This window comes from Myiozetetes cayanensis, unplaced genomic scaffold (assembly GCF_022539395.1).
Source record: "Myiozetetes cayanensis isolate MyiCay16 unplaced genomic scaffold, myiCay2020 scf5-8, whole genome shotgun sequence".
NCBI classification, from domain to species: domain Eukaryota; kingdom Metazoa; phylum Chordata; class Aves; order Passeriformes; family Tyrannidae; genus Myiozetetes; species Myiozetetes cayanensis.
In genome coordinates this window covers 60,940,914-60,951,139 of record NW_026087742.1, presented here as the reverse complement: position 1 = coordinate 60,951,139, position 10,226 = coordinate 60,940,914, and the positions used below count along the sequence as shown (strand labels likewise).

At 38.8% G+C, this 10,226-nt stretch overlaps 1 protein-coding gene across 2 annotated transcripts in view; it reads left to right on the top strand.

The window, feature by feature from the left end:
* The first annotated feature begins 315 nt into the window (after positions 1 to 315).
* CAB39L (calcium binding protein 39 like) overlaps positions 316 to 10,226 on the top strand; it is a 61,204-nt gene continuing 51,293 nt past the window's right edge. Inside the window, exon 1 of one of the 2 annotated variants that reach the window (XM_050332634.1) lies at positions 316 to 448. The gene's annotated coding sequence lies outside the window, so the exon portion shown is untranslated. The remainder of the gene's footprint in view (positions 449 to 10,226) is intronic. The other variant, XM_050332635.1, reaches the window with a different exon arrangement.

Sequence of the window (10,226 nt, the reverse complement as noted above, 5' to 3'; positions counted from 1 at the left end):
ATATACCAAGTACAGAGAAGATGGAGCCCAGTCATGGGAAGAAGCTGAGAGAACATGACTGCCTACCTCGGACAAAAGAGAAATTATGAATATATTAGAAAGTAGTAATGTATTTTGCTTGTTATTTGAAGCAAAAAAAAAAGGGAAATATGTCTTTCTTGAAATTAATTACTTAAGACAAAATTAATGAGGCAGTTTTGAAACATATCTGAGTTTCCTTTTGTTTTGCTTTTATCCTGGAACTGTAATATAGGCTTTCTGCAACATAGCAGCAAATTCTGCCCGTGAGCCAGTAAGCTCAGTTCTTCCCACACTTGTTAGGTGGCAGAAGCTCACAAGCGATGCTGATCTGACATCCCAGCAACCTGCCTGCAGCACTCCTCCAGCAGCAGTGTGAGCTTCCTGGCGCTCTGCAATCTGGACCTGGACTGACTACCTGCACCCAAAGGTGAGAGCAGCGGTCCCACGTGCCTACACATTCGCTAGCACCTCCGGTTAGGGTGACAACGAAAGGACCGACTGTCCTGGTGAATGGTGCTGCTGATTGAGTTGCTGAATTACGCTCTTGTTACATGGTTCTGTAGAGACTTCAGGTGGACAATTTCATAGACAGGCAGGCCACAAACAGCTCCTGTGAGTGGGAGGAGGTGAAGCTGATCCAAAGGGAACTCTAGTCTCATCTAGTTCTCTTCTCCAGGGATGTTTTTGTCAGCTTGAATGCGGTAGGCATGAGGGTGTTTCCTCGTATGACCAGGTAGGTGAATTAGAGACACCAGTTAGACTCCAGAAAACACAAAGTAGACAAAGCCATAGACTTTGGAAAGCCATGGGCATTTGGAAATGTTTTTTAACTCTCATGCAGCTTTTTGTGTTTTTCTGATAGGCTTGGCTCTTTGTTTTATAGACTCTTTTCTTCTTAAAGTATCTTCATCAGTTAGAGTACTTCCACCACCCTCTTTTCTGACGCTTTCTCCGTTATGCTTCTTAGTAATTTAACTTGCTATTTTATAGGTGAGTGTCTGCACTTCATTCTTTCAAAATGCAGTTTTAACATAATGTTCTCTTTTATTACATTGATTAGTTTGAGTGTGGTTTATATGTAGTCTCTTGTTTTTCACACATCTTGAGTAAGATAACAGAACAGACTACGGGCATTTCTATACAGATCACAGATCATTGCTACTTTACAAATTCATTGCCAGCAAAATGTTTTAGTGAGGCAACCTTTGGTTTATGTTAGAAATTTTTCTGTAGCCTATAATTATTTATGAAGAGATGGGCTAATATTCCCCATAGGTACGTTGCTCACTAACTGGACTCATCTCAACCTATTTACAGGCCCTCAGCATGCTTTGTTACTATGTTTTGTAATTCTTTTGCTCTTGTAGGTATGTTAGAAGGTTATTTGGATATTATTTTTTTCCAGGCATTAAATGAAAAAAGGGGAGGTTATAGGTCTCTGAGAAAAGCCTGTAAAATGGTTTTGTTCTACCTGTGATGTAAGCACGTTTGCATTCTTGGCAACTAAAAATCTAACAAAGTGTCTGTTTGAGAAGTGGAGCTTCTAGAATCATAGGCTTTTACAGTCCTAAGGGAATCTTAAAACACAGGCAGAGACTGGCTATGAAAAGGAAAGGAAAAATTTGTGTCACTGTTTTAACAATAGACTTCTTTCATGTGGAGGACCTAGATGTCTGTTAATTACTAACTGGCTTGAGGGTTTTGGATTCTGGCCCAATATGCTGAAATTCTTAACCATCCACTGGCTGGCATATTCTTCAAGGTCTGTATTTGGAAACTGGTAATGTAATGGGTTTCGTCTTTATAGACTGTTTATGTAGTAGAAACATTTTCATTTTCAGCTATGTTTCTGTCTTACAGTCTCGGTATTCATTGCCGGCATAGACTCCAGACAGTTGTGTGAGCTCAGAAAGCAAGGGCTGGTTTTGAGGTTAGATAATGTTGGACCGAGTTGAGCAGCATGTGTTGTCTTTGCTGTGCCACAGCCCCACCACAGTGATCAAGATGTAAAACTCTGCCCTCTAATTTTGGGTGATTTGGATCTGAAAGCTTGTGATTAACTATTGCACTTGAAAGGGCCTGAGATCTCTGGAAACCAGGCAGTAGATCTATATGATGAAAGGAATCCAAAATAAATGGAAGGCTAAAAACATTTTTATCATCCTTTTTCCATGTGAACATGGCAATGTATTTGTCTGAAATGAATTTTCACTGGTATTTTCTGAAGTAAAGCTAGTAGTTGTACATTATTCCAGCCCTTTTGATGAGTTCTGTTTGTGGGTTTCCATGCAGATTAAAGTATGTGCAGCAAGTATTTTCATTAAATGAAGATGTAGTAGACAAAAATTTCTAAGCAATCTGCAAGATTGAATGAATCTGTGGTGTTCCCACTCTTAAGAGATGTTCTGTGGAGACCTCCACAACTTCCTTTTGTTTTGCCTTTTAGTTTTTAAATCCAAGTGTGGAGGAAGTTGTCCTTGTGGTGCCAGCTGATGGAAGGTTGATCAAGTTTAGTGCTGGTCTTGGTAGCAGCTGTGGAGGCCAGGGAGGCAGTACCTGGCATAGAATTGGACTTGAACTAATAAAAGCTGTCAAAAAAGTGGCATATGGCAACAACATGAAGTAATTATTGTGTGTAGATGAAATAACCACACTCTAATAAAACTGAAACTGACTTGAGGAAACAAACCCCAATACTCGCAAAGAGTATTGAAGCAGGTATGTTTATTCACAGCGCTGGGTGCATGGGGGATAATTCCTCCAATCATGTACACCCATTGCCTTTGTTCAACTGCTTTTATGCAGGATAATGTTACAGATGCATTAGTAGTATTACGTATACAGTAGTTGTGTTACATATACATTAGCTGTATTCAGCAAATTCCAGAAAAGTGGGAGGGGAAATCATTAACATACACCACCCCTGTAACTCCACCTTGGAACACCCCCTTGGGGTTTTCTTTCAGGGGTCTTTGGGGGTGTTTTGGATGAAGTAAGAAGTCTTCCTCGGCTTGAACTTTTTACCTTTGCTAAGAACTACTGACTTGGCATTATCCAATTCACTCAAAACTGGTATCTTCTCCAGGAGCTTTTCTTTATCAACTTTCAAGGTCTCTTTCTCATGAGCTTCAAAGCCCCCTATCTAAACTCTAAGGTTTTCTGTTCCCACTCAAGTCTTCATTATAAAATTAACTATATCCTGTCTGTGAGTTAGCATAAGCAAGCAAGAAAGGCCCTATCCTAATTCTACCTAAAAATTAGCTGGTAAGCAACTAAGGCTACAATCTTGTATTATTGCTTTATATTTTGATCACCCTTTATCAAACCCTGTATATATATACATATATATAAATATACATTTACAGATTTCAGTGTTATATATATACTAAGAGAAATTTGACTAAAACCTTATAAAACAGGGTGAATACATGTTGCAGTGAAGAGGCTCAACAATGGGGCTCTTAACAAGTATATTCTGGACTAAATAGTCCTTAGTTGCAGCTTCCTGTGGGAAAAATAATTTAGTTGAAGAAAACCCTAATATTTTAGTTGACTGTTTTCTCTGATCCAGTTCAGTGTGCTGCATCAGCACTTGGTTTGGCCTGGCTTTGTAAAGGTGTGGAACTGACAGTAAGGTGTGAAGAGCAGAAGGAGCGAGAATGGGAAGCAGTATTGTCTTATTAATATGTGTTGTATTTGGTTTTATTAATAAGCATTATGATGGGTCAGGGAAGCCACAGTCCCCTGAACATTTAAAATTGTCAAAGAGCGGAACAGTTTGGATGTCCTGTGTTCCTCAGCCCCTCCCTGTTCATTTGTGCCATTGCTCAGGGGACGGGTTGCGTTTAAAAAAAAAATTACTTATTTGGCTCAGGTAATCTTGTCTGAATAACATTTTCCATTTAATTTGCTGTGCAGCCACTTGGTATTTCTGCTTCTCTCAGGGAATTGGCGGTGGCCTAGGTGCAAAATGAGCATCTGGAAATAATGGATTGCTTTCTAATTTAATTCTTGATGTCATTTATCCAAATTTAAAGTGTTTGTGCAACTACTTATTTAGTATGAACAAAGTGGTGGTATGGGCAGAACACTTAACTGTGTCTGGGTTATTGTGGATGGTCTTATCACACAGCAGAGCCTGAACGTCTCTGCATTCTCAGTTGTGCTAGACCAAAATCCCCTCCTGCTTTCTTACAGAGAGTGGAGATTAATGGGTTTCTTTCATGAGTGCCTGCCTTTAACTTTGTTATTACTTTTTTCCCCTGTAAAATTCTTGAACCAAAGAACCGGTGGAACCAAAGAAGCTGTGTTGAATATGTATGTGACATCCTTTCACTAAGTGAACTGTGGACCCAAACCTTTGCAATTCCTTTTTTCTTAAGGAAAAAAAACCACCCTTTTCCTTAAAAAATTTTACTCAAGTGACTCCATTGTACCAATAGGGCATTCCTGTCACAGAAGTAGATACATATGCTGTCTGTTATGGAGTAATACCAAACCAGTTTAGATTGCATAGAGACGAACACAAAGCTTTATTAAGATTAAATGCTGCTAGACACATAAATTTAATGTGTATTAAAAACAAAAGTCTACCAAATACTGCTATTTATCTTATTTAAGTGTGCAGAATTGGTTTCTGTCAAGTTTGGGATGAACAAGTTACATGAGATGTTGTTTGGTAGCGTAAGTTTCTTTCACCTGAAGTGAAGGATCACTTTTAAGAATGAATTGATTTTGTTAACAAATTCTCAGCAAGGTGCTACAATCCTTGCATTAGCAGACTGAGATGGGTGATTGCAACCTGGCTATAGGGATCAGGAAGAAGGGACAGGACTTTCTTTTTTTAACTGTCTTTACTGCCACAAATTGTAGAAATATTTTAAAATTGCATTTCCCCTCCTCCAAGAAAATGTTCATGGATGGATGGATTTTTTTCCTTTCTTTTGTTCTTTCAGTATTGTAGTCCATATTGTCCATTTTAGAAATGACTGGTACAGGTAGTTCCAAAAATTTCACACAATTTAGTTTTGGTGAACTTGACTTCCTGTCACTTCTCTAAAAGCTTCATTTCTAGGGTAAGTAAGAGGAGTTTGGTTTTTTCTGGCTGTAAATTTTCATGGTGCCCAGCAGGCTGATCCGCCTCCCTCTGCAGTCACGTCATTCCTAGAACTGATGCAAGGAGGGTTATGGCAGTAAGGGCTGGAATTCCGGTTTTGACAGCATTGTGTTCCTTGACCAAGTTCATCAATTGTGAAACAACATCTTTAAATTATTTTACAGCATGCGTTTGAAAGAAACCCAGTTCTGATATCTCAGTAGTGTTTGTGCCTTGTGTTTCCTGTTGCAAGAGACAATAATTAAGAAGAAAGTACTGCTGCATAGCTGGATTTTGGAATGTGAGGGCAGCTGTGTGACAGCTATCAGATTGGGTGATCTTTGTTAAAGGCCCCATGTCAATCTAGCACAAAGGCACTTGTACAAATTTATACATGCAAATGTATTGCAGCAAAAATACAATTTGCTTGCTTTTAAGTGTGGAAAGGAAGTTGTGTGGGGCTTTTTAAATAAAGGCACTCGAGATTGCTGAATAGGGAGAGATTAAAATTATGTGGGAAGAGTTCACTTCCAGCAGCTGTAGTGTCCTGAGCATTCAGCTCTTTGTTTTGCCTATTTTGGTATGTCAGCAGGGAGGCACAGCTGTATCAGCTTTCCCTCTTCAAGTGTACCTTTCAATTGTGTGCTCTCACTTTCTGCAGTTCACTGGCAGTCAGACAGCTCTCTTCCTCTTCTTCAAATAAGCAAAATTTATTTTTGACTACCGATTCATGGTGGTCATTCACTACCTGTTGCTTTTGGCTGCAAGAGAAGCTGTCTGCAATATATGATTTATTTGTTGTTAGAGGTAAGGCACCAAATTGAACTTTATGGGGTAATTGCAGGACTGAAGGGTAGCCGTAGTCCCCTGTTAAGGCAAATATTGTGTATATCACATAATCCCTGGGAAAAGCCTGTGGGTTTGTTTTGGGATTTTTTTTTTTTTTTCCTAACAAATTGGTTTAAGCAAATGAACTAAGTAAGGCTTAATCTTCTAAAAGCAAGCTTATTACTTAGAAAGTGTGTTGACCTTTGGTCCTACTCCTCCTTATTTGCAGATCATTAATAGGTCTTGTCTTTTACATTACAATGCTTAGGTCTGTAGCTGCCCCTTCAAAAAAGACCCCAACATTAATGTAAGGAGACACACTCCCCTGCAATTCTTCCATGTCCCATGCTTTTGTCAGGGAAGGGAAGATGTGGGCAGTAATGAAGTGCCAGGAAAACACACAGAGAGATGTTACCGATTGTTTTTCCTCTCTTGCTGAACTCTCTGTTCAGCGTGTAAACTGAGTGTCTCCTCATCACACAGTTCATAAGGTCTCATCGCAGTTCATAAGGTCATGGGAAAGGACTCTGCTGCAAAACTACGTCATGTTCCTGTCTTCGAGGATGAAAAACATGAGGGACTAGGCAAATCTCTTCTGTGTGATGTGACGTGCTGTTACATCACTAACATACTTCTAGCACTGCCTGCAGCAGTGTCTCTCAAAGTTGGGGAAGGGGCAAGGATGTGAGAATACATGGGTGTGAGCCAAATACAAAAATATAGTTGAAGCAAAGGAAGAGTCTCATCTTGATTTAGAAATGGTTCAAGGGCAGCACCAATATATAGGAATAAGTATAAGTAATATATATAAAGATGATTAAAGAAAACCCTCTGGATTTTCTTTAGGATCTAGGGCTAATAAGGAGAAAGTCTAAAAACACCGGGAGCAAAAGGAACAATAACATATGTCTGATGGCTGTGCTAAGGTTATCAACAGTATTGCTGAAAATACATTACAGTTGCATACATCTGTAGTGAGAATGAAGCTGAATATTGCAAATAATCATATAACTATGAACAAATGCATCATATTCCAGCAGTAAATAAAGACTGAAAGAATGCTTCTGAAAATTTGTGTTACAAATTTATGGAGACTGAGGAATTTTTATTTTTTTAATGTCCAATGTAAATCTCCAAAATTTTAAGGATTGTCACAAAGCAAATGCTATTCAAGATGATTAATAGAAAACAGATATTATAAAATGTCTAGTATAGTGGTTAGATTAAGGGTTTGATGTAGTCTGGCTAAGAAATTGACTCTTGAAAACGTTACACTCAATTAAGAGTAATTTAATTAATATGTAATTTTTTGACGTTCAGTCATTGGATGTTTGTTTACAAAAAAAATTAAAATCCCCAAATAAACACACAGTTGGAAGAAAATGCACAATTCTTTCTGACAGTTTTATCTAGGCCATGTAGAGTAGAAAAATGACAATGATGGCATAGCCTCATGTATTTGGTTGAATTGAAGAGCATGTTAGCTGACTCTTTTGAAAGATGGACTCAAAGCTTTCTGAAGTTAATCACTATGGGAAAGGCTGGATGCGCCGTAAAAGATGAGGAACAATATCTGGAAGAATTGAAGTCAATACTGGTTGTAGATGTTGGAAAACCATATCTATACACTTAATGTAGGCAGCAGTGAAAAGATAAATTCTGAGTTTGTTGAAGTGATTTGATCTTGTATCTGTGCAGGAAAAAATGGGGAGCCTTCAAAGAGCATACATTTGCAAATACAGGAGTTGCAGCAGCAGGAAGCAGAAAGTAAAACAAAATACGAACTTGCATAAAAGGAAAAAAAAATACATTTAAAGTGGTAACTATTTAACTATTGCACTATCTTATTGCTGCACTTTACAGATTCTCCAGCACTTGAAATTAGTGTCAAATTAGCTTTTAAGAAGCTGTTCTTGTTCAAGAAGCTGTTGAGCTCTGTAGTGTCTCTCATGTCTTGTGAGAACCAGCATAAATCTTTCAATTTTTTAAAATTTCTTTTATGGTAGTAACAACAATCATTTATCGTTTTGAGAAGAGCAAGAAAAAAAATCTATTTCAAACTTTTTTTTTTAAATACAAATAAGTCTGTAGGAAGCATTTAGAAACTGTCTTCAGTTTTGAAAGAAAAGCCAGTTCTATGTAAATTGTCACATATTCTTATTACTTGTTACTTTTGAACTTCCTAACCATGTCATCTGGTTTTTGGTTTTGGTTTGGTTTGTTTTGGTTTTTTTAAGGGAAAACCACAAAGATGGTAGTGTGGTTGTTGAGTTAGATGACGAGGTATTAAATAGCTTAAGTTCATGTCTTTGGTTACCTGGCTGCTGTGCAGCTCTTTGGATACAGGCCTTTGTGTGCTGAAATCTTTCAATGGAAGTTCTTGTTCTTGTGAGAGTAATTTCATCCCATGATGACAGCTTGTAGAGACCGTCTTGCTCATGGAAAGTTGAACTGATACAACTCCTGATGGGTGACCTTCTCACGGGATTCTGCCTGCTCTGAGAAAACAAGCCATTTCTTTTCGCTGGTACTTGGGTGGAAACTCTAAAATAGGGAATAATGCCAGACATAATTTTATGTCCTTATGAGCACTGCAGTTCTGAAAGAAAGAGTTTTGAGTCTTTTCGCTCTTAATTCCACTATCAGGCCTACAGCTCTGACTCATAAATTCAAGGTCCTGAATGCAGACATACTTGAAAATGTGTTCAGCGGCTGGTCAGACTCGGCATCTAAGTAGAAGTACTACTTTTTAGCAAAGATACTATATAACTTCTCATGTCTGGGCTGATACAATTTGAGACTCCTTTTTCATTTGGGAGGGGTACACCTCCTCATTTTCAGTGCTAATTGTGAGTGTTTTAATTGAACAGTAGCAATCTTTTACCCTACAGAAGTGTAGCTGTTGATGGCAGATAAGGTTTTATGAATGCACACTACAAAAACACCGACACAGGAGAAAAATTATCAGTTGTTTCCGTGGGAATGGAGCAGGTATGTGAACTATTAGCATGAGAAAACTGTAATTTCTTGAACTATTTCCAGAGGGCGTGACAAAGTTTGTGAGTATCGATCTGTGTGCTGTGTAATAAAGGAGCTGTCAGATTTCATTGGGAGATATCTAGAGGAGTGATGTTTGCCAGGAAAATTTCCATCACTATATTTGACCTGATACAACCTATATAATGTAGAGCTTGCCACATGTGTCATGTGGTGAGTGATTTTCTTCCAGCTATCCAGAGCCTGTCAGGGCTTCACTGTTGAGGCTACCCAGGATTGGAGTTGAATCAAAGCACACCCAGGTGTCTCAGCTGCTCTCCCTCCAAAACAGAGATAGTCCTGATGACAAGCACAATGCTGCATGCTGGTCCTTGTTCAGGACAGATTTCCTGCACTAAAAAATGCCAGCCAGCCTGCAGCCTTTTTGCTACCATTTAAGGACTTCAAGGCATGACCCTGGTTTATTAATTCAAACAAAAGGAACTCAGCCCCTAATTGGATACTTTGTAGTTGTACATCTAACAGAATAATTAATTTGTAATCTTAGTTGTTGGCCAGCACAGATGGGTAGAACAGGGTTTTTAGTGGTGTGGGAATGTGCATGGATAGGTTTTCCCCACTGGAGAGTAACAGTATTGGACTTCAGAGAGTATCCTACAGGTTATCTGGCTCAATGTAGTTAACTTTTGGCCAGGATGGACTAAATAGCTCTTTAGGGAAGCACTGGAGGCTCCATCTTGGGACCAGAAGAATGTGACTAAAATCTATCATAGGGAAATGACAGTGACATGGGGAAATGGCAGTGACAACAGGGAATTCATGACCTAATAGGGTGATGGCATTAAAGTCACATTAAGATCCTTATTGTGGGATAAGTGCAAACACCCAGTGTTGCATCAACTGACCACATATCTGTCACATGAAGGCAAATATATTTGCAGTCAGACAAGTGATGAATATACTTAATTGTTTGTCAGGAGAAATTACTTGGGGGCACTTGTGAAGATGATATCTCCTTGTGCAGCTTGAGCCTGAAGAATTCCCAAGGTTCCCTATCCTGATCCAGTATGTTAAACTAACACTGTTGGAGGACAAAACTGGTAAAGAGCAAAATGTGAGAAGACCTGGGTTCTCCTCCAGAGGAGCAGTGCTGACCACCGGAGATTTTACTGTACAACTCTAGGCAAGTCAATTTAGAGCAACACTTGCTTAAATATAACAACCATTTTTCATGAATTACAGTAATCTTTAGGTTTCACTATTTGACACTGGGAAGAAAACCCTC